We start from the raw sequence: 24,497 nt of genomic DNA on the forward strand, positions 1-24,497 counted from the left end.
TTCGTAATAACAGTAAGAACTATAAATAGAATTATACAGTAAAACTCACTTGTGTCGAACACGCTTGGGTCTGTTCGCTCCTGATCTCGCCCTTCTTTATTTTAGCAAATTAAACACGGATATTTCGAAAACTGTAACACAGTAATGTCATACACATTTTTTGTCCATCCCTTCTGAATCACACCAAACAAAATTCCATTTTTGTGTCGAATATCCAGGTGTCACGTTGTCCCGGGTTAAATGTTCAGACTTCGGTCCGACGGACTGGTCAGTCGGCTGTACAGATATTTGCTGACCATTTATATAAACATAGGGAGCAGGAATATTGTTAGAGGGATTATAGTCTATTTCAGAGGAGTTTACATGTACCTGTATTCACCCGTGTTGCCTGTGTTTTACCTGTGTTTTACCTGTGTGTTACCTGTTTTTACCTGTTCTACCTGAGCAATCTCAGATTTTTTTTTTATTTTCAGATTATTTTATTTCCTTGTGTTACAAGACACATTGGAGAGTAGACATATACAATAATACAATAGTACAGATAGTGATGGACAATCATACCATTATATCAATCAACAATATATATATCTTTATATAGAAGAACACAGGCTGGTGTCATACACTTACATGAAGATATATTTTAATCAAAATTCCCTGGTTACTAAAATTCTATACTAATAAATACATCAAATTACAAAAGCTTAAAGTAGTATTTTTCACTTTCTGCATTCTGCATTAAAACATTCCAAATATCTCTTTGCTTTTGCTATGTATTTCATTACATTATGTTTATCTTTAATTAGAGTAATTAGTACATTAATATTGAGAGAACTGTTTGAACATCTGGGATTATAAATGGAATGTTTAATAATGATACATTTATTAACGTCAGTATATTCCTTAGTGACCAGCAACATCATATCCCCCCCCCCCCCCCCCCCCTCAAAAAAAAGACTTTTTATTCTTCAAAAATAAAGGATTTTTTTATCAATAATGACAGGAATGAGGAGGGCTTCTTTTTAAACTCTTACATAATGGACTAGCGACAGTGTTTGCCTCAAAAGGGATTGGATTTATTCTCATACGGATTCATACAGTTTGCAAACATTTTAATGTACTGGAGAATGCTGACCTAACCATTAACACTGGCCCCTTCACCGACTGCGCTGTAGCGCATTGGGTTGAGGGAGACCGCAAAACATGGAACCACTATAACACAGAAGGAGAGAGAGATCTTTATTAGCACTCAGGCACACTATTGTGTGCGACAAGAGGTCAACAAAAATTACAACATCATAATACAATATATAATATTCTATACAGAGTAGTGAAACATACATTGAGACAAAGTTTGTAGTGTACACTGCATGAAACGTTCGTTCAATACAGGATGGTATATTTAACCTTACAGTAGTACTTATTATATAACATTATGTTTTAAAACATATAATTTCAATATTTTTACAATACTGTATACACTATATAAATTTTAGAATTTGATGTTGGAAATTCACATATTATTTTTTAGATGTTTTTCTAGTAATTGGATGAACATAGATAGATTTGATAATACTCTAATATTGCATAATGATAATAATCCTTTCATTTTATGAATAGATGGGTTACATGTATAATAACTAGGTATATACTTTCTACGAATTTGATTTACATATATACTAGAACATAAAAATAAATAATGGTACTCGCATCCAACCCCAGTAAAACATAGCGGACAAATCCTATTTTGACGAGACGTTCCGGTCCATCGCCCTGTCTCTACCGGAAGAAATGTATTACTAGTTCTGAATTTACATACTGTTATTCTATCTTTTTGTTTAAGCATGGTTAAATATTTTTCAATCTGGAACTGATTTTTAAATACTGCATATGTTTTACCACGGGAAGATTTGTCAATATCAGTATACCACTGTTGTATAAATTGATCGTGCAGGATAGTTTTTAACCGTAATTTGAGGTAATTTTTATTCATAGTGCAGCTATTTTGATGTAACCAAACGTAACTTAGCCCTGTACTATTAAGTATATCCTTTATATAAGAAATCCATTTGAAACCAGAAAAATCATTTACATGTAAATTCAGTATAAGCTTGTACATTAGACTTGATAATTTATTTTCACCTGTAATTAATTTATACCAGAACATTATCATTCTAGACTTAATTTCAACATTTAGGGGATATCTACCCGTTTCACCATATACCATTATATTTTCTGTGGAACTACGAACATTTAAAACTTTTTTACAGAATTGTACATGCAACTTCTCACACACCTTAGCATTAGAAGGAGACACCACACCACCAACAATTTGTAATTGGAAGCCTAGCACGGGAAAACTGAAGAAGGTGGTGTGATATGCATTTGCATGGCAATGTACGAATTTCTGTGTGCATGAAGTTTCATTTGTATATACATTTTACTATGTATATACATATATATATAATTTTTTTTAGATATGAAACATTTTCCACCTGAAACTTTACTGTTTGTTTGTTTTGTTTTGTTTTTTTAACTGTAATATATGATATTGTGTTAATGTTGAATTGTCATTGCATCTTATCATTGATACATATATATTACACTGCATTATTTATGAAATTATTGTCTGAAACAGCAGAAGATACATTATGTATGTAGTGCTGTTGGCATATTATATTAATTTCATTAATGAAGCGCATACAAAATCTGTATTGATTTTTATTTCATGATATATCTGTTTCCCCATCGTTTATCTATGTATCTCGGTTTCCCTACTTTCCACATGTAGCTCAGGTAAATCAGCAAAGGTGAAAAATTAATCTGAAACTGACTATAATTGGTTTTTCAATTGTTCTACTAGATCAACATATTCCTTTGTTCTCCAAACAGTGGGCATGGAGAACGCTCGGGTCAGTCGTGTCCGAGTTTACGGAAGCTATTGTTAAACGGTGGCTATCGATCCAACATTAATCCCTTTTAATCCCCCACTGGTCCACCGGAGAGGGTTTTAAACTTTAAATAGTTATATAAACATTGTTAACGGTAAAATCTACTGAAAAAGAACGTCTTTTTGGTAAGGCTTTGATTTCTAGATTTATTCGCAAACTCCTACACACTATTGTATATACAGTAAGAGGTAACATATTCAATGTCATAACACACATCACACCGTGTAATACTTCACGTGTCACGTATTAGTATAACATACGTTATTACATTCATCATACAATAAGACATATTCGAAAGTATAAGGTCACCTTATTACATTTAGCTCATTCTATTTGGAATTTCCCTTTAGCCTAGTGGTAGGATGTTGGCCTGGAGAGCGACAGGTCGTTAGTTCGAGCCCCAGCGCGGGCAGGGTATTTTTATTACCTCTTCCTATTACAGATTTGGTGCCGTTGACCACTCCAAGTAAGAGTTAGAGGGGATCGAGAAGCTTCCTTGGAGACAAAGAACCTGGGTTGGGGTTGTCTTCAGGGTAAAGACTTTGTGAGGGAGTTGTATAAAAGTAGAGAGTAGCTCAAACTAGTGGGAATTTCCATTTAGTCTTGTGATAGGATGTTTGCCTTGAGAGCGAAAGGTCGCTAGTTCGAGCCTCAGCGCGGACTGGGTATCTTTCATTACTCCTTTCTATTACACAGCTTTCACGTATCATACAATAGTGTGACATACAATATCAAAATTATCATAAAATCATACACTGACATAGACACTATATATTATAATTCATACAGTACTATAGAGAAGATAATATAAACATATTAATTTGTAACAAACAACAATTATGGATTTTGTACTTCGTTAATATGCTGTGATATCAATAAGGAAAAAATATATTGACTGAGGCGAGTGAAGAGTAAGGACAGACACACTATATCCGTGCGTAGAGCATACAGTATCCCGGATGTTAGGGTATTTCCAGAATCTATTTTTAGCGGCGATTAATCATTCAATATAGCACACGCATACAATAATACTATTACACAAATCCTACAGCACAATTCTTTGACAACTACTGTCATCATGCCCCACTCATCATAGTATATAATCATGAATTGATATAGACAGTAGTACACGCATCCAGAACTCCTCGGATCTTTTTACAGCAACCCGAGGATGATCCGAATGCAGTACACGTATCGTATACATATACAATATTGAGACAAATTTATGAACTGCGAAGCATTTCATGTTGAGTTTGTCAAGAGCAACTTAATCCATCACCCCATGAAATCGACAGAAGCAACATTCAATCCTTATATTTTAATTAACACGCCTAATTCATTAAAGGGGCACAAGTCTTCAGGTACTAGAACTTGTGCAAGTCTAGTGGTTTGTGCTTAAAGAAATAGTCCGTTATTAGATGATGATCAAACTGTATTATAAAGACAAAAAAATGATCACTGAACACATTAACCATAAAACATATAAGCTAAGAAGGGCGTGTCTTAAACGAAGTGTATCCAGCATTGTATATTGTTTATATTTATTTATAGTAATTGTCGTGACTTTTTTCTGCCATTTATTGCTTGCGTATCGTAAAGATATTATTTTTTGAATTTTTTTATCAAATTTTTAACACTTTCCCTTTTAATATGAATGTCTGCTTATTATGAAATAGTTTTCTAAAATCCCGAATTTGACTTTTGACCTATTTTTTTTTTTTTTTTTTAATCCTACATGTATAATCGAATTTTGGAAATAACAAACTGCATTACTACATGTACGTTATCATTTTGTAACAACAATGCAGTATCTATATCCTTCAAATTTATTTAAAAAATTGCCATAAGTTTACATAAAGCAGCGAATCGTGTTCAGGTAAAATATAAAAAAAAAAGGGTCGGTAGGCTCCATTTTTTTTCCCATTTTTTTTTTTTTGCATTTGCATTTGCACAGCTATGGCACAAACAATAATGTTGGGAGTAAAATAAACTCGACCCACGTAGTGGTGTTGATTAATTTTAGATTAAGTTAAGATTAGATTAAGTTAAGATTAGATTAAGTCAAGATTAAGTTAAGATTAGATTAAGTTAAGATTAGATTAAGTTAAGATTAAGTAAAGATTAAGTTAAGTTCATATTAAGTTAAGATTATATTAAGTTAAGATTAAGTTAAGATTAGATTAAGTTAAGATTAAGTTAAGATTAAGTTAAGATTAGATTAAGTTAAGATTAAGTTAAGATTTAGATTAAGATTAGATTAAGGTAGACCGACCCTTCTGTGACGTCACAGACATGAGTCCGGCGATCCGGCGATCCGGCGATCCGGGCCCTTGATTATATTCACGAATAGTTACATCTGGTTTAATTTTCAAGTCAGCTGGGAGATAAATGTTTAGGCCTACAGCACGATGCGGTCAAGAGGTAAAGGGGTCAGTTTTGTAAAACTAAAAGACTAGGTAAGGCTTATGCTTTCAATGAAGTGAGAACATAAATTAAAGATGTGTGACGACCATATAACGTTAGTTACACTCTCGGCGGAGACAATTTATATCAAGTCAGGAAGAGGTTAGCACATCTCCAATTTATGGCAATGTAGAACAAGAGGACACTTCATGGCGCACGGGCCGACGCATAGTGGAGGTGGGGACTTTGGACGATGCTCTAAAAGCATGTGCATTATTTATTCAAACTGACACGGCGCACACTATATGCGACCGTCACCAGAAAACATTCATCTTTAACCTACCGTGCCACTCAATACGAATTGTTACAATAGTCGATTGAAGTGAGATGGGGTGCCGTTTCGCTCGTGGCGCTGTTGCCAACCTTGTACTTAACAGATTACACATACCACTGAAATATCCAAAAAAAAAATGAAAATAACATTTTCTATGCAAGCGCCTGTGGTCTAGGCTGGAGATTTCACGGTTCCATGGGGAGCTCTCTACCAGGTTCGAGCAGTTTTATAAATAGATCATAACAAAAACGGATGACGGATTGACAAGCACAAATTCGGACCCTTTAAAGAGGCATGTCCGTGAATGATTTGTAACGAGTTGCATAAATGCAAAAAATACATAAACAAAAACCATCAAAAGGCCAACTCTGGTAATTTCTACATCACTACCATGTCAGCAAATTGCGGCGCCCGGGTGTTAAGCTTAAGAGCGTCTTCGTTGCCACGGGTGTAAAATACGGAAATGTTTAATTTTCCTATTTAACTATTACCAATCAATCCAATAAGACTTGACAATGTCAAAATATATAATCCGATAAACTGTGAGATTTACAGTCATTTCGATTGCGGATTTTGTTGTATATGTTGCATAATTCGTGGATTGCGGCATAATTTGGTCATACCCGCCTACAATGTGGGCGAATTAGCAAAAAATGAGAGGTGTTTTTCCTGTCAGTTATCCTTGCAAGTTATAGCCAATTTATCATTTTGTTCCGTGGTCGGGTTATTTTCCTTGAAGGACATCATTATCACATCAAAAAAGAGAAAAAATATCCCAACCGTTCTTCCGATCCCGTCTTCGGGGTTCATTTTCTATAGAAATTATCGTTGCCCGGGTGTAAAATTCATCGATGCCCAGGTGTAAGCACCGGCGTCCGGTCAGTACGATTGAACCGGCCGGTGAGTAAAACCTGGGGTCGCGGTTCGATGACGGTGGAGGCACACTACTTGCTTTTCTGTTACATCGGTTGACCATTCCAAGTGCAAGCTATATGAAAATGAGAGGCTTCGTTGGGGATAAAACCTGGGTTAATGTGTGTTCGGGGCGAACTCGTTTGAAAAGTGAGGAATAGTGAGGCAGGTTTTAATTGTAAATAGGGTATATAGTGATTTCAGGTGGGGGAATTTCCATTTAGTCAGTCGGTAGAGCGACGGAGCAGTAAGCAGAGGGTCGCGGGTTCAACCCCTTGTGGAGGCACTAAATTCGCTTTCCTGTTATATATATCATGAAAATATTGTTGTATCGTCTGCCCTTTTACGTTGTTAGTAGCAAAGAAATATGGCAGTAGAATACTGATGCCATTACTAAGTGCACGATCATTTGGAATCCAACAATGCAAAGTAAAGACAATGAAATTCACATCAGGACAAACAATAAACAATTCTGTCACAGTGTTCGAAAGTAAAGGTGGTCCGATGGCCAGAGGCTATAGAAAACCTGGTCGGTCTATGTAAAATTTCTTAGTGTTGGCCCCAATGGCTATGAAAAGTTTGAGTCCTGACATACATTACAATTCATGTAAACAACATTGCAATATTTTCTGACAAATGATATGTAATCAGAGCTTAAAATAGAGGTTTTTTAACCCATAATAGCGTCTTATTACTGGATGATGCAAGCGTTTGCGCGACAGTAATGCTACTTTTCAACAATATGTTTACAAAATGGGTCTATGGAAAGATGACTTGGGCTATGGGATTTCAATTTTCTGTAGACATACTGTCTAAGGAATTTTCATATATACTTTCATGTATAGATGTTTAGATGTAATACATAGTTTATGTTACAATGTGTTTACATGTTTAGATTTAGATTTTTTAAAAAGGGGGGTATGATCACATATTATATTTTGGCCTAGTTTGTAGCATTTTTTGTGTGTCATTCTTTTAAATTAACCAAACATATAAAATTCTTTTTTTTTTTTTTTTTTAAAGAAAGCACCAGTAACATAGATTACAATATAATTTATGAAAGAAAATGGTAAAGATTTAACAAAAAAATTCATCAATCTCAGATTCCAAAATAACTGCTCTAATTTGGTAATTTGAGCCATACTTGAAGCAAAAGTTTTGGGGCACCAGCAAAGTAAACGGTCATAGTGTGAAAAGTAATATGGTGAGGTGTTATTTTTATTTTTTTTCTTAAAGCATACATATAAAATGTTTAATTAAGCAAAAAAAAGGGGGTCATTTCTCTGTTCATTTTTTCAGGAAAAAATAAACGTGTATTTTTTCAAATCAATTTTTCACTAAAAATAACATGTTTTTCGTATAAAAATAGCCATATTTTGTTAACCACCCAAAGAATCTTCTCTTTTTTTAATAATTATGAATGATATTGCTCATACTGATGATATAAATAAGATATAAACTTCTTTTTATGCTTGAGGTGAATATTATCGGGGAAAGATAAAATCTACCAAAGTCCTTAAAAATATGGTTCAGCTATTAATTAATACGTATCTTTATGTGGTCCTAGTAGTAAAACGAACGTGGTGACATATGTTTTTTATGTGCTTTTTGTGATAAGAGCATAATTAACATTGAAATGAAAATAAAATTAAGGAGATCTATCAGAGGAAACCCGAAGGGTCGGTCTACCTTAAGTTAAGATTAAGTTAAGATTAGATTAAGTTAAGATTAGATTAAGTTAAGATTAAGTTAAGATTAAACTAAGTTAAGATTAATTTAAGATTAGATTAAGTTAAGATTAAGTTATGAAGACAGCTATACTAAGTTGTATGTTACATGAGCCATCTCTGAAATATCTATACAAAAATATGTTAAAATCTATGTTCTATACACATAAAACAAAAAGGAAAAGACATTGATATTATAGCTGTGTTATAACTGACAATGAAATTAAAATAATCTATTTTTAATTACAATGTATCAGCCAGGGTTTAACTGAAATGACCTTAATAACCGACGAACATATGTTTGATAAGCAAATTATCTGGTGTCAAAGTCAAAATGTTTATCCTCTTGGGCTCGGAGCCGCAGGAAACTTGCGATATTCAGTGAAGTAGAATTTATGTTGTTAATCAATTGTACGAAGAAAAGTCACCTGTCCTTCATGAAATCGACATAGGAACGACTCTTCACCGCGGTCATTCATCCGTGGTAAGGTATTTTATGGAAGAAAGGTTTCTTCTAAAATCCTTCCATATCGGTAAGCGCATTAGCTAGGCCCTGTGTTACACCAAGGGTTATTTGCATAATTCAAATATGATTTCGTACTGTAAGCCGGTGCGGGCTGGCAGAAACGAGCCTAATACCTATTTTGACTGGCGATATTTCAAGTTGTTACCATATGCATGTAACATTTTAAGCTGTAAATATTGATAAATGGCTAGCTGTAAACATTTATTTAGTTGTTCAACAAATTTGAAACAACGATGATCCAAACCCGTCTGAGTAAGCGTGGCTCACGGTGTTTGATAAGCCAATTAAAATTCTTGTTAAAATATCCTAAGACAATATGCACCGTATCCCTTATACACACATACCCCAGAAACAAACACACAACCCTCATCATTCAACCGGGAACGAAAACAGGTGCTTGAAACATTAATATATAATATATAAATTTAGATAGTTTAAACATATTTATTGAAATGAATTTCGTTTCGTTATATTTTTATCGAGCGGGAAGGTTATGTCTGGGCGCGTGCTTCCGCACGTGCGATTCGTGGTTTGCCAGGCCTTACCTGTAGCGTTGTTACCTGTGCTCGTCATCAACGAGATTGTTACCGAGCTCTTCGGACGTACTTTTTTTGAAGTTAATTGAAGTTAATTCTTGTATTTCTATTGTAGAATTGGATTATTATAGTGAGCCTTCGTTTTTCAACGTCCCGGGACTTACTCGGAATCGCGGACATTTAAAAAAGGCGCATTCTGGAGAGGGCCTTGGCTACGTGATTCTTTAATATTTGTTTTGTGTTTTTGTTCTCTGAACTTTTTCACAGTTAAAATGTATCGCGTATTATCATCAATTGCTGTTTTTTTATACACAATTTTACGTCCGATATACTACACATACATACACAATGTAACAAACCCGTAATGCTTATTAGAGTCACTAAAAGATGTTTTGGCTTGTGTTCTGATTTCAATTAAAATATTTTAGAAATGAAATAATTAATTTGTGTATGAGGTATGAAGTAGAACATAAAAAGATTTAACAAAAGGTTGGGCACAAATTATTGCAACTTATATAATCGTTCATTTCGCAATAATAAACAAAAATATACAAGAGTAAGAAATTTTCACATCAAGCATAGATTCACATAATCGTGCATTAAATTTATGTGAGAGAGAAAAAAAGGGGGAGGGGGATGGAGAGAGAGACAGACAGACAGAGACCGACAGAGAGAGAGGGAGGGGATGGGGACAGAAGGAGAAAATACAACCGTCATCATTTTTAAATTCTTAAAATCTTAAAATCTAAAATGCTATCATTTAGAATCTGATGTGACTGTCGAATAATAAACAATGAATTATTACGTACAAGATTACAGAATTCGGTAATCACACGATAATCATATCAATCATCGTTTTAAAAATGTTTCATAAATATCGTCAGAATTAAAAATAGAATTATACAGCAAAACTCACTTGTGTGGAACGGACTGGGTCTCGTCGGTTCCGATTTGCTCTCTTCTTTATTTTAGCAAATTAAACACGGGTGTTTTAAACTCGGTTGAATCGAATACTGTGGTTGTGTGTCGAATATATTTTGAGGCCCGTCCCTTCTAAATCATACCAAAATTTCCCCTTTTTTGTGAGTAGAACATGTAACAGGCGTCCCGTTGTTATCGGTTAGAACATGCTGGTTTCCGTTCGATGAACCGGTCAGCCTTACCGGTGTTAAAGATCCATTTTAATCCTTCTCAAATTGAAGACTATCCGAACATTGTAAAGCTTAAACTCTACTGACAAGTATAGACTGACAAGTATAGGCACGGCTTTCGAGTAAGTGTGTACGAATTCCCGATTGACCAGAAACCATGCATAATTCTCACCCCTACAAACAGAAAGGGTGAGTGGGAAAAAAAACACCCCTCACATTGTCAGTCCCCATAGCGCACCCCTTGATTGTTTTCTGCAATATTTAACTGTATCTGTACAAGTATTTCTTAGTACCATGGAAGTTTGGCCCATTGTTCGAAAATAAAGGTGGTCCGATGGCCAGAGGCTATAGAAAACCTGGTCGGTCTATGTAAAATTTCAAAGTGTTGGCTCCATTGGCTATGAAAAGTTTGAGTCCTGACATACATTACAATTCATAAATTTACATTTGCCCGTAGAAACGGGACGATGGGCTGGTATACCTCGTAATGATCGAATTTGTCCTTTGTGCTCCAATAGTGTTGGTGATGAGTATCATTATTTATCTGTAATCATGAATTAGTATGCCAAATTAGAAATTTATATATACCAGATTATTATTCTACATACCCTAATATGACAAAAATGAAAGGTTTAGTTTCTGTATGTAATGTTCGTGTGCTCTCAAATGTAAGTAAATTTGTTGAAAGGCTTGAAAAAAATGATAAAGAGTGTACGAGATTTGTTGTGTTCCGCCATGTAAAAAAAATTGCTGTTTATGTTTGACCTCTTGTACCACACGTGTGTGTCCCAGTGATCAATACAATCTGAAAATCTGTAAACAACATTCCTATATTCTCTGACAAATGATCATATGAAATCAGAGCTTACAATAAAGTTTTTTTTTACCCGGATGATAACAGTGTGTTATTACTGGATGATGCAAGCGTTTGCGTGAAAGTTATGCTACTTTCAACAATATGTTTACAAAATGGGTCTATGGAAAAAATGACTTGGGCTATGGGATTTCAATTTGCTGTAGACATACTGTCTAAGGAATTATCATATACATGTATAAGGGGAAATAGATCAAACTTTTCGATTACTATCTAGATACGGTGTCTGGAAAGGTTAATGTCTGTTGAACAATTTTTATGCATAAGGAATTATAAATCCCTAAGGTATTAAAGTAAATTCATTATGTAACTTTAAAGCAATGGTATGTTTAAAGATTTAAATTTTCCAGGAAATGTTTTTAAAATCAAGAAATTATCATTTCAATTTCTATTTTGTAATTTTTCTGAACTTTTAACGCTACAATAAAATTTCTTTCATATGAATACATAAACATAGCATATCAACTGATTTTTCCGCATATGACTCGGATTCAGAAACAAGTTTTACAACTTACAAATCCGTCTCCGTTTCTAAAGTACAATATATGTACATAAGCTGTGAGATACAGCGTCGAGCAGGAAAGAAATAAACAGGCGTAAATATGTGTATACACGAATGTGAGAAGAAAAGAGGGACGCATACAATTTTAGGGGAAAGGAAGAGGCGAGATTATAGAAAAACGGGTAAGTTGCAATACTGCGAAGTATACATCTGAAAAGCGTCATGCTTATATAGATACGTATTGGGCAAATTGACAATCATTCAAATCTCTTCCACTAGCGGATCCAGGGGGGTCCTGGGGGTTATAGCCCCCCCCCCCCCCCCCCCCCCCCCCCCCCTTTTTTGGTTTTTCTCTCTCACATAAGTTAAATGCATGTTTATGTGAATCTATGCTTGATGTGAAAATTGCATACTCTTGTACATTTTTGTAGCCTATACCAACCCCCGCCCCCCGCTTATCGAAATCGTATCCTCGAAAGATTGCAAAATTTGCTATAATCATTTCATTTTCCGAAATTTTGGCCCCCAGACCCCTCGCCAAAAAAAATACGGCTCGAGCGTACGGCGCTCGCATTATCACTAAATTACTGGACCTTTCAAATTCCTGGATCCGCTCCTGTCTTCGATCTGATAATTAAGTTCTGGACACAAGAAAAAATCACAGATTATTTTTTCTTACTTGTCGATTCATTATTAACATTATTTATTGTATGTTAATTAGCTGGGCTATACAAGTAAACACATCTTCTTTATAAATTAACATGATTTGCCAAATTTCCACAATCCTATGAATTTCACACGCCTGTATAATATGTGCATACAAATAAAAAAATGTGTGTATATAATGTATATCATACAACGCGAGTTGAACTAGAATTTCACGTCTTGAAATGATATGCATGGCTATGATTGTGAAGGAGTCATATTGCAAGGCTAAAAATGAAGGATTTTTTCAGCATCATCTCATCTACCAACCTACTGTCAAATATACAGGTAAACAGCATGTCAACACGCCTGCAATTGAGATACAAGCATCCACTTTCTATGTTGATGTACAACCCGACTCGAAGACGCAGTCAATTTCAAGTTTCCCGACATTGTAAGAGCATATTCACATTGTTGTAAAGAGAATGACATTCACCCATGTATATTTTACATACCTTGACTACAGATATACGTCCACACACTTGAAAACACACTCGGCTTTTAGCATGCGATTCATTTTTTTAGCCAATCAGAGACTACAAAAGTAACCCGTGACCACCTTAACCGCCACCCCTTCAAAAGATGCATAGTTAGCTTTGAAAAATCAGACAAAAATACTCTGATATATTTACCGGTTCGAATTTTAAATACAAATGACATTCATATGCCCGTTGGTTTGATAAGAAAAATGATACCGTAGTTTTGCGTTACTGGTCAGTAAGAGATATTTTTAAATTAATTTATCTAATTTGCTGTTTCAAGCTTACCAAGCTTTTATGCAAACCACTGTAGAATTGTCCGTTTCATTCATTTACGTTGCTGGGTTGTTGAATAACACCTGCTTTTCTTAATTAAATGTCGAATATTGCCATTTCAGGTTAGGGTTAAGATGTTGTACACACGATTGTGAACATTTATAACGATAGAAAGACATCTGTGGTATCTATTTATAGCAACACGGATGCAGATCAATGACACAGGGGCGTGAGTACCAGACTACAGATTCGGGTTTCTGTAACTATAAACTTATTGAACGTTTGCACCTTAAATTTTGTAAACATATTCTTAATGTTAAATCGTCTTCGCCCAATTTTATGATATATTGAGAAGTTGGACATTTGATATTAATGTTAAAGTAAGAATTATTGGATTTTGGGCTAAATTGACAAAAAATAATCAGAATAAGTTGAGCAACAAACTATTAACAATTATGGTCATATTATAACTCGTCTTGGTTGAAATATGTGAAAAAATATATTTTAAGAATGTAGATTATTAGATATATTTAACAGCCAAGAGTTTTCAAGCATAAATTGGCTGAAGAGTACAATATTCTATAAACTTTGACATTTTTTGGCAAACTGGAGAATTTATTTAACTGTGATCAGCAACTTATACTCAATAAGCAGACGGAAGTATATATCTAGATATTATTGTGAAAGACCAAATACATTAAATTTCATACATTATTCAATTACGTAACTCAAAATGAACTTATTTCACTGGCTTAATTTATTATAGATAAAATTATAATAATTAATTCACAATACTGATGTCCATCCTGTTTTACCATGTATCATTGTTATCCATTTGTCTTTATTCTTATTCTCTGCACTGTACTGTTTACGAGAATAAACAAATCGTCATTGTCATTGTCATCGATTGGTGCTTATCAACAATTTTTATTTACGCTGAAATGTGAAACTCGTTGATTGGTATTATGAGGAAATATTAAGAATTTTATTTATAAATAGGTAACATATTATAAAAAAAATGGGTTAGTACATAATGATGTCTATCTTTATTTCCGAATCTAGGGAAACCCTAAATTTCCTTTACGGAAAACTTAAGTATTGCATAGCTTTCAGTTGGCATTCAATGGAGATATGAATGCAATGTCAGCTTAACAAAGATTAATTCAATGAAGCGTGCTATATAGTTTCTCGTATTTATTTTCTTCGTAAATATTTTGATTCTTTAGCATAATTTTATTTATCTATAAGGAATGTCACTGAATTCAAGCAAGTTAATGAATAGAACAGCCACCTATTCATCTTCTCTAGTACTGCGATCTTTCGGATGGATACTGAATTGCTTCGTTTATATTGGATCCCCATTCTAATTAAAATATAAATGCTCATTCTCACTACGTTACATGCACATACGAAATTCACTTCCAAGATTCTGTAAGTAGTAATTTGATTGGTTAATCCAAAAGGTCATCGTGACGTGACCCCCTATGCGATGTCGTTACTACTCATGTAATGTAGTGAGAATAATATCAACGTAGTGAGAATGAGTATCTATATTTTAATTAGATTAATTGGATCCTTTACATAATTTTATTGCTGGCTCAAGTAGTTGTTTAACTTAGCTTTTATCCAAACTTCTTAGTACAATTAATTCCGGGCTAATGCAGAAGTGGTATTGCAAGAATGTAGATTCTGGAAAAAAAGTTTATATATATATATATTTATTTATTATCAATCTTGTTCTATGAAAACGTTTGATTGTCAAATTTTACTATATAAGCAGAGCTTATTTCGTGATACATCGAAGATGAAACCATGAGAAAGATTGAATTTCTGACCGAGAACATTTTTGTTGAGTTTGGTGACCAGATCTTCCAATAGTCTATTGGCATACCCACGGTAATATAAACTGTGCATCTCTGTTCCACAAACTGTGACTGCTATTTTTTTTTTCATACAAGCCTGATTATATTGAAGATTTTATCAGAACAGGTAACAAAAACCTTTCAAAGTCCCTCAAATTCACCTATAGATATACTGGCTATTTGTTACTAACAAAAAAAAACAAACTTAACAAACAAACAAACAAAAAACCTTTATTGACCCGCGTCATTATATACCCTGTAGACATGAAAGCAAGGTTACACAACAAACTAGTCAATACCAGTCCATAACCTATATCTTTACTTACGACATAGCCAGCAGGGACAGCTTACAACTAAGCCGTATGATAAGCGCGATGAGTTCAATTGCTCGATCACTAGTTTTTAATTGCTAAATAATAACCATGTTTTGCCTAGATTCTTGTTCCTTTTACCATGATTTCCGTGACAGATGTCCACTACTAACGGTGAAATTAAAATCACAAGGTTTCGAGAGATGCATGCAGGTTAAATTATGGCTTTGGAAGGGGGTAAGGGTCATACATTTAAACAAATTTTGCAGCCCTTCATTCCGACTGCTAGCTACAGACCAAACTTGAGAAGTTATTTTAAGATTTTATCATATTTGACCTTAGTGTCTTTGATTGTAGGTCAAGGTCATTTATTTGGGCATCGGCATGCCGGCCTGACGACGGACGCCGCATCACGGAATGAAATCACTCTCCCTTCGGGAAAATGGACTAAAAACAAAAGACATAGAATTTACCGCGAGAAGGAGAAGGGGTGGTCGACAACTGAAGCGAAAGTAATACACAATGAAGATTTGAAAACAAATAAACAAAGATTTACCTTCACTCAACAGTATATCTATTCAGTATCCTCTGGTCCATAGCTTTATTCGACATGGCTATCCATTTTGTGTCACATGGATCAGGGCTCCATAGCCAACAAACAATGATATCCTTTGTCATTAGCTCTGACAAAAATGGACACGAATGTATTAAACTTTATCCCGTGAAAAGAAAAAAGAAATCGACATGGTGGACTTGAGAGTTAAGAGGCATCATCCGATAAACGGAAGTACGCTATTTAAACGGGAAACGCAATAATAATACTCGCGATATCGTCAGAATTACATCTGTATGGAATGAAGAAGAATTTTATTGCCATTCTGTACATGTGAGCCCTTTATAGAATTCTTGCCTTTGGGGGGAAAAAATCAACATTATGTGTTCACCTCTTCACAAAAAAACGCGGCCGCGCGCCACATCTAAAAAGTCATTAGGTGACATGAACATGCATTTCTTTTTTTTATTTCTGCCTCAATTTAAACGCGATTATAAACGTGTATGGTAGATCGGGATTATAAACGTGTATTATAGATCGGGATTATAAACGCGTATGGTAGATCGGGATTATAAACGTGTATGGTAGATCGGGATTATAAACGTGTATGGTAGATCGGGATTATAAACGTGTATGGTAGATCGGGATTATAAACGTGTATGATAGATCGGGGTTATAAACGTGTATGGTAGATCGGGATTATAAACGTGTATGGTAGATCGGGAATTATAAACGCGTATGGTAGATCGGGATTATAAACGTGTATGGTAGATCGGGATTATAAACGTGTATGGTAGATCGGGATTATAAACGTGTATGATAGATCGGGGTTATAAACGTGTATGGTAGATCGGGATTATAAACGTGTATGGTAGATCGGGATTATAAACGTGTATGGTATTTCGGGATTATAAACGTGTATGATAGATCGGGATTATAAACGTGTATGGTAGATCGGGAATTATAAACGTGTATGATAGATCGGGGTTATAAACGTGTATGGTAGATGGGGATTATAAACGTGTATTATAGATCGGGATTATAAACGTGTATTATAGATCGGGATTATAAACGTGTATTATAGATCGGGATTATAAACGTGTATGATAGATCAGGATTATAAACGTGTATGATAGATCAGGATTATAAACGTGTATGGTAGATCAGGATTATAAACGTGTATGGTAGATCGGGATTATAAACGTGTATGGTAGATCGGGATTATAAACGTGTATGATAGATCGGGGTTATAAACGTGTATGGTAGATCGGGATTATAAACGTGTATGGTAGATCGGGATTATAAACGTGTATGGTGGATCGGGATTATAAACGTGTATGGTAGATCGGGATTATAAAGGTGTATGGTAGATCGGGATTATAAAGGTGTATGGTAGATCGGGATTATAAACGTGTATGGTAGATCGGGATTATAAACGTGTATTATAGATCGGGATTATAAACGTGTATGGTAGATCGGGATTATAAACGTGTATTATAGATCGGGATTATAAACGTGTATGATAGATCGGGATTATAAACGTGTATGATAGATCGGGATTATAAACGTGTATGATAGATCGGGATTATAAACGTGTATTATAGATCGGGATTATAAACGTGTATTATAGATCGGGATTATAAACGTGTATTATAGATCGGGATTATAAACGTGTATGATAGATCGGGATTATAAACGTGTATTATAGATCGGGATTATAAACGTGTATGATAGATCAGGATTATAAACGTGTATGATAGATCAGGATTATAAACGTGTATGGTAGATCAGGATTATAAACGTGTATGGTAGATCGGGATTATAAACGTGTATGGTAGATCGGGATTATAAACGTGTATGATAGATCGGGGTTATAAACGTGTATGGTAGATCGGGATTATAAACGTGTATGGTAGATCGGGATTATAAACGTGTATGGTGGATCGGGATTATAAACGTGTATGGTAGATCGGGATTATAAACGTGTATGGTAGATCGGGATTATAAACGTGTATGGTAGATCGGGATTATAAACGTGTATGGTAGATCGGGATTATAAACGTGTATGGTAGATCGGGATTATAAACGTGTATGGTAGATCGGGATTATAAACGTGTATTATAGATCGGGATTATAAACGTGTATGATAGATCGGGATTATAAACGTGTATGGTAGATCGGGATTATAAACGTGTAATATAGATCGGGATTATAAACGTGTATGGTAGATCGGGATTATAAACGTGTATTATAGATTGGGATTATAAACATGTATGGTAGATCGGGATTATAAACGTGTATGGTAGATCGGGATTATAAACGTGTATGGTAGATCGGGATTATAAACGTGTATGGTGGATCGGGATTATAAACGTGTATGGTAGATCGGGATTATAAACGTGTATGGTAGATCGGGATTATAAACGTGTATGGTAGATCGGGATTATAAACGTGTATGGTAGATCGGGATTATAAACGTGTATTATAGATCGGGATTATAAACGTGTATGGTAGATCGGGATTATAAACGTGTATGGTAGATCGGGATTATAAACGTGTATGATAGATCGGGATTATAAACGTGTATGGTAGATCGGGATTATATACGTGTATTATAGATTGGGATTATAAACATGTATGGTAGATCGGGATTATATACGTGTATAGTAGATCTGAGTTATATAAATGTATAAATAATCTGGATTTTAAACTTTTTGACAGATATATTACATCAGAAAACTTTTACAAAACAGACAGAATTATGTTCCGTAATATGTTTGTATACGTATTGTGTATGGGATTGCAGTGCGTGATAAATTTGTCGAATTTTACGATGCCTTTGGATGTGGATGCTAAATGCAGAATTTGTATAATTTCCTCTTAATATAATATTTAACAACATGTAACGAGTCTGCATGGTAAAGGGCCATATTTCAAATTTTCCCCTTAGCTATACATAGAATCAAATACACTGTTTACAGATGTAAGGTACTGATCGAATGACCGCTCTACTAAAAATTAAATTTCATGTTAATGATCAAAAGGTTTCACATTTCCCCCAGAAAATCTGTCGAGGTTATGCAGTTTGCAAGGCACTTTACCCTAATTGCTCTTGATGGCATGCGACGGCCCTCCCGTAGTCACCAACTACTACAAGGAGACCCCGCATCAAAATGTGCCTGGCTGTTCATGGAGCCATAAACCCAACAAACAAACAAGTTTGTGTATTATCCTTATCATTAGCCCGAGTTTCCTCTGGCCCTGACACCATGTCTGGTACCTCACTCGCCCGAGTTTCCTCTGACCCTGACACCTATACCAGACATGATGTTAGGGCCAGAGGAAACTCGGGCTACCTTATCATATGTCATTTTACCGTCATTCTGATTGTCCAAAACTCACCTCATAGGTATAGATTTATTGCAATACTACACCGAAACATACATGATCCGTGTACAGGAGATGAATATATTTCAGTCCAAAACTCCGTCGGCGTATCACGTGTGAATAGTACAACCCAGTATTAAACCGGTGCTGCCTTTTTTACGACACATGGTTAATATAGGTTTTATTAAAAAAAAAAAAGCGGGGGGGGGGGGGGGGGGGGGGGTAGGGGGGAGGCACCTTCTTTAAATCCTCGTATTCGCCTGAAAACAGGTAAATAATTGTATAATGTTCAAGGATTTAGTGAAAATATCTCATTTTTGCTCCTGTTTAACTATAGCAATATTTTCATGATATTTGAAAAAAAATATATTCACACTGTCTATGTTTGGATGTTACATAAATCGATATTGGGTATAGAACACTCTGTTCACTGATAAAAGACGTGGGTACCATTTTGTAGGATGGTGATTTTTAAAAGAAAAATCCATTCATGTATATAATTTATCGTAATTGATTACCAAGTCCCCGTGATGTAACTTTCGATATCTTAAAAAGTATTCCAGATGTTCGTTCGTTCGGTGGAGGGAGCAGCGTCTTAAAAACGGGGAAAAACATAAAAATGTCATATTTTTTAAGAACACTTCAGAGCTTTCTCAAATTCTATGGAATGTGCGACAGGAGGATATTCAACACGAGACGAAAATATTCAACACGAGTGTATTCAACACAAGGGTATTTATCCATCACGAGGGTGTTCAACACGAGACGAGGATATTCAACACGAGGTTATTCAACACGAGGGTGTTCAACAAGAGACGAGGATATTCAACACGAAGTATTCAAGCAATGCGTATTTCATTCGCTAATCAGTACAGCTTCTAAAACCTAATGACAATTTGATACTTCTGATTAAAGATTAACCACAAAATATTGTTAATGCTCAAAATAACTTGTATTTGAATGTATAGATTTCCTGAAACGTTTCAAATGACTGTAGATGCGCGTGACTTAAAATTGGCATGAAAAACAAAGAGTTATCTCCCTTCCATCGTTCACCTTCATGCCTGTCACACTTTAAGTCATATCACCTTACCTAACTCTTCAGACATTCAGCAGCAGCATTTAATTACCTGTTTAATTAATCATCTTTATTTATGATATTAAGATCATGTCAATCATTCGGCAATATCGCCGAATTATGTTAATTAGATATCATTAATCATAACTCCATAAATGATCGCTAATTTATGCAATCAGACATTTTCTTTCATACCATAGTTAGATAAAAGGGGTATTATGTTAAACCTGCAGTTAATCTTTACGCATAATCAGTATAACACTATCTTTTTAATTTTAGGCAGACCATATCAAAATGGAAATAGTAACTCTTAGATTACAAAATATAGAAAACAGTGAACACTTGCACATGTTATCCAGGGTATAAAATATATGGAAGCAGTGCGTTTCCTGTTAGTCACTTTTAGATCCGGATATTTTACAAGGTCATTGTCTCCGATATGTCATTTAATCTAGACTTGATTACCGTGAAAACCTGACAGATCTAGTTCGGGCCATGATAGCTCAGTCGGTTTGAGCGCCGGTCACGTGACCCCAGGTGAAGATCCGAGGTGTGTGGTTCGAAGCTCCCTACCCCTGTCGGTTTGTGTTTCTCGGGAAGCTGGGAAACTGGCCGGTCTGTGCTGTCGTGGTTGTGTCCGATGGCAAGAGGCTTTACCCTAATTGCTATTGAGGACCTGCGACGGGCCTCCCGTATGCTGTTCAGTGAGGTAGTCACCAACTACTACAAGGATACCCCGCCTTAAAATGACTCTGGCTGTTCAAGGGGCGACAAACCCAGCAAACTGGTCGAGTGAGGGTTTATACGGCAGACACGTGATTTTTCTAGGTATGTAATGAAGTAAGTGTGCAACTCGCTTTCACTATACATTAAATGCAAAACCATATACACCATGTACCTGTATAAGTGTCGGTGGTTTAAGCTTTCTGTGAATTTGACACATTTGGCAATATCTATATGAATGTGATATCGCTCAACCATGCATCGACCCTTCAGAGTTTTCGCTCTCCGTACATTTCTTGAAATTCAGTCTCATCGACTGGTAGAATTAATGTTCTCTCTTCTCCTATCCTCCCTTTTTACCTGTTCAATTTCTGTTCAAGTGACCATATTAGAACTATTTGATTATCATAAGACCATTGCTAAGTTTTTCCTGTGTATTATATTACAGAGAGAAAATTGATAAGTTGTGATAACTTGCGTTCAATTATTTTGTGTATTGTTTATGCAATAAAATTGATCTAAATTCAATATCAACCGGATGGATTTAGTTTCCGGTTTTCTGGAAGTTTACGATATGCACATATAAACATGTACATATAATTGTATTCTCTGCACTGTATTTGAAGAGGCCAAGCCCAGAATAGTTAAAAAGGTGTGTCATATCAAAGACTCAGGTATTGTATATATGTACACACAACTCTGGTGTTTGAATAGTGCCGATGACGTAGTAAGACATTTATTTTTTGATTAAAGGTAAGAACTGAAATCATTGGTCTCTATAATTGGAATCAAAGGTGTGTTTGTGTGTACGCATTGTAGGGGGAACCAGTATGTGAGATATTTTGATAGGAATCAGGTAAAAGATCGTTACTGGACAATAACTGTATTATACATGTATATGTATAGGTAGGACCGGTTTACCTGTGTACAGAAATAAGACACAAATATTTCCTTGAGAGGTTTCAGTTTCTTTCTTCAAAATATTTTATCCAAAAAAGGATTTCTTTGTCTTCCCGTTTAAACAGTGATCTGTATTGTTTTCGATAACGTCGAACTGATTGATAGTCCATACTAACGATGACATCATGTCTTTCTCAATTTCTTCTACCGTGGTTTAATATCAACTACCTTATTGATTTTTAGAATTAAAAAGCCTTAATTTCATTTTTCGGGCGTATTTTAGGTAATGTAATCATATACATGTAACTCAAATGGGTCGAGGTATTAATTAAATACCACCCACAGGGTGTCAATGGTATGAATGATATAATATATAAATCATAACACATACAATCTGAGGTCGACACCCGACTCTCCCAGAGTGCATTGCGGCCCCTCTATAAAACTGTGCAAGGAACCATGGGAGAAAACAAGGGAGAAAGGAATCTGAGGCTACGGTATTGCTGCTATATATCTTTAATTATTAACAAGCTAGGAAGCAAACAAACAAACAAGCTGATAAACAAACAAACAAGCTAATAAACAAACAAACAAGCAAATAAACAAACAAGCTAATAAACAAACAAACAAGCTAATAAACAACAAGCAAATAAACAAACAAATAAACAACAAGCAAGCAAATAAACAACAAACAAACAAGCAAATAAACAACAAACAAACAAGCAAATAAACAACAAGCAAGCAAATAAACAACAAACAAACAAGCAAATAAACAACAAGCAAGCAAATAAACAACAAACAAACAAGCAAATAAACAACAAACAAACAAGCAAATAAACAACAAGCAAGCAAATAAACAACAAACAAACAAGCAAATAAACAACAAACAAGCAAATAAACAACAAACAAAAATGCAAATAAACAAACAAATAAGCAAGCAAACAAACAAGCAAGCAACACGAATAAATATATAAACAAATAAATTCTATTTTTAAACAAGCTGGCATGGCTATTTACCACCTATTGTCATGACAAAGCATCTCTCTTTATTTTGATATATTGCGATGTCATGTGATAGGCCTATGATTGATCCCTATCCTGGTACATTATCAGGTAGACATATGTATATGTAATTTGTATAAATGAAATGATATGACAGAAAGATACATACGGTACACGCTTTACATGAAATAATTTCAAATATTAGAAGATTTATTAGCTTATTAATTAAACTTGTTTCATTTCAAATAAAAAAAAAAATTCTTTAATTGATGTGGTTCTATTTTTGGAAATCTTTAAAAAAAAAAAGAAAAAAAAAAGAGAGATAACTACAAAAAAATATAATAAAAAGTTAAATCATGCCTTCAAGTAAACTAGACTTTATAAACCTTACTATCTTTAAAAAAAATACACTTAAGAGTCACCATCACGCAAGAGTCGGTAACATTGAAGCGTGGCATTTCTGAAAACCAGGTGTATCATAATTTTTATATTCACAAAGAAATCATAAAAAAACGTGAATACACAAACACTGTATTTTTCTCATTCAGTGTAGCTTGTAATTACTCATAAATAACAGACTTGTGGTTTGTGGAATGTATTTCTGTTTCTAAAAATAGCTCTCAAAGTGTAGACAGTCTGTAGATACAACGTGCGATATTTTGAACAGAAATTGCCGTTTATAAAATACCGAGATAATTCAAAGCAAATATATTAAAGCATTGATCACTGGCAATAACGTAAATATTTTATGATTTTTGTTTGTTTGGGTTTTTTTTAGTTTATTTAAATATGTTTTCACTGTCGCCATTTATTAAAGGAACAATGGACCGATTTTTCATTTTAATATTATAGGCCAATTTCTATGATATATGATGCACATTTTATTTCAAGTCGCACATAACATCATATGTGATATTCTATACATGTCTTAATATGTCTCCTGATTGCTTGTTTTCTTTAAAAAGGTATTCTGAAGTTCTTGAGTCACATACATTTATAAAGCATTTCTCTGCTCATGAGCATAATGATTATATAAAACAAATTGGTGATGAATTTCATTATTTACTTGAATGTACAGCGTTATCTGCTCACATAATTTTATATATAGACAAATACTATTGGTCAAGACCAAATATTATTAAGTTTAACGAACTATTGCATATAACTAATGTTAAAAAACTAATGAAAATGTCTATTTTCATCAGATTTGGAGTTTGGAGTTTGGAGTGATTAAGGATATGGTGTTCGGGTCGGGTCTAGATCCCAACTCACGGCCCGGTCCATATGTATGTATATAGTCACCTACAA

The 24,497-nt window shown here is 34.6% G+C and overlaps 1 protein-coding gene across 1 annotated transcript in view; it reads right to left on the bottom strand.

Annotated features, from left to right (window-relative positions):
- LOC117327081 (alpha-(1,3)-fucosyltransferase C-like) overlaps positions 1–13,111 on the bottom strand; it is a 34,324-nt gene extending 21,213 nt beyond the window's left edge. The window contains exon 1 of the mRNA XM_033883910.1: positions 13,074–13,111. The gene's annotated coding sequence lies outside the window, so the exon portion shown is untranslated. The remainder of the gene's footprint in view (positions 1–13,073) is intronic.
- Positions 13,112–24,497: the final 11,386 nt, after the last annotated feature.

The sequence above is a fragment of the Pecten maximus genome, chromosome 5 (assembly GCF_902652985.1).
Source record: "Pecten maximus chromosome 5, xPecMax1.1, whole genome shotgun sequence".
Classification (NCBI taxonomy): domain Eukaryota; kingdom Metazoa; phylum Mollusca; class Bivalvia; order Pectinida; family Pectinidae; genus Pecten; species Pecten maximus.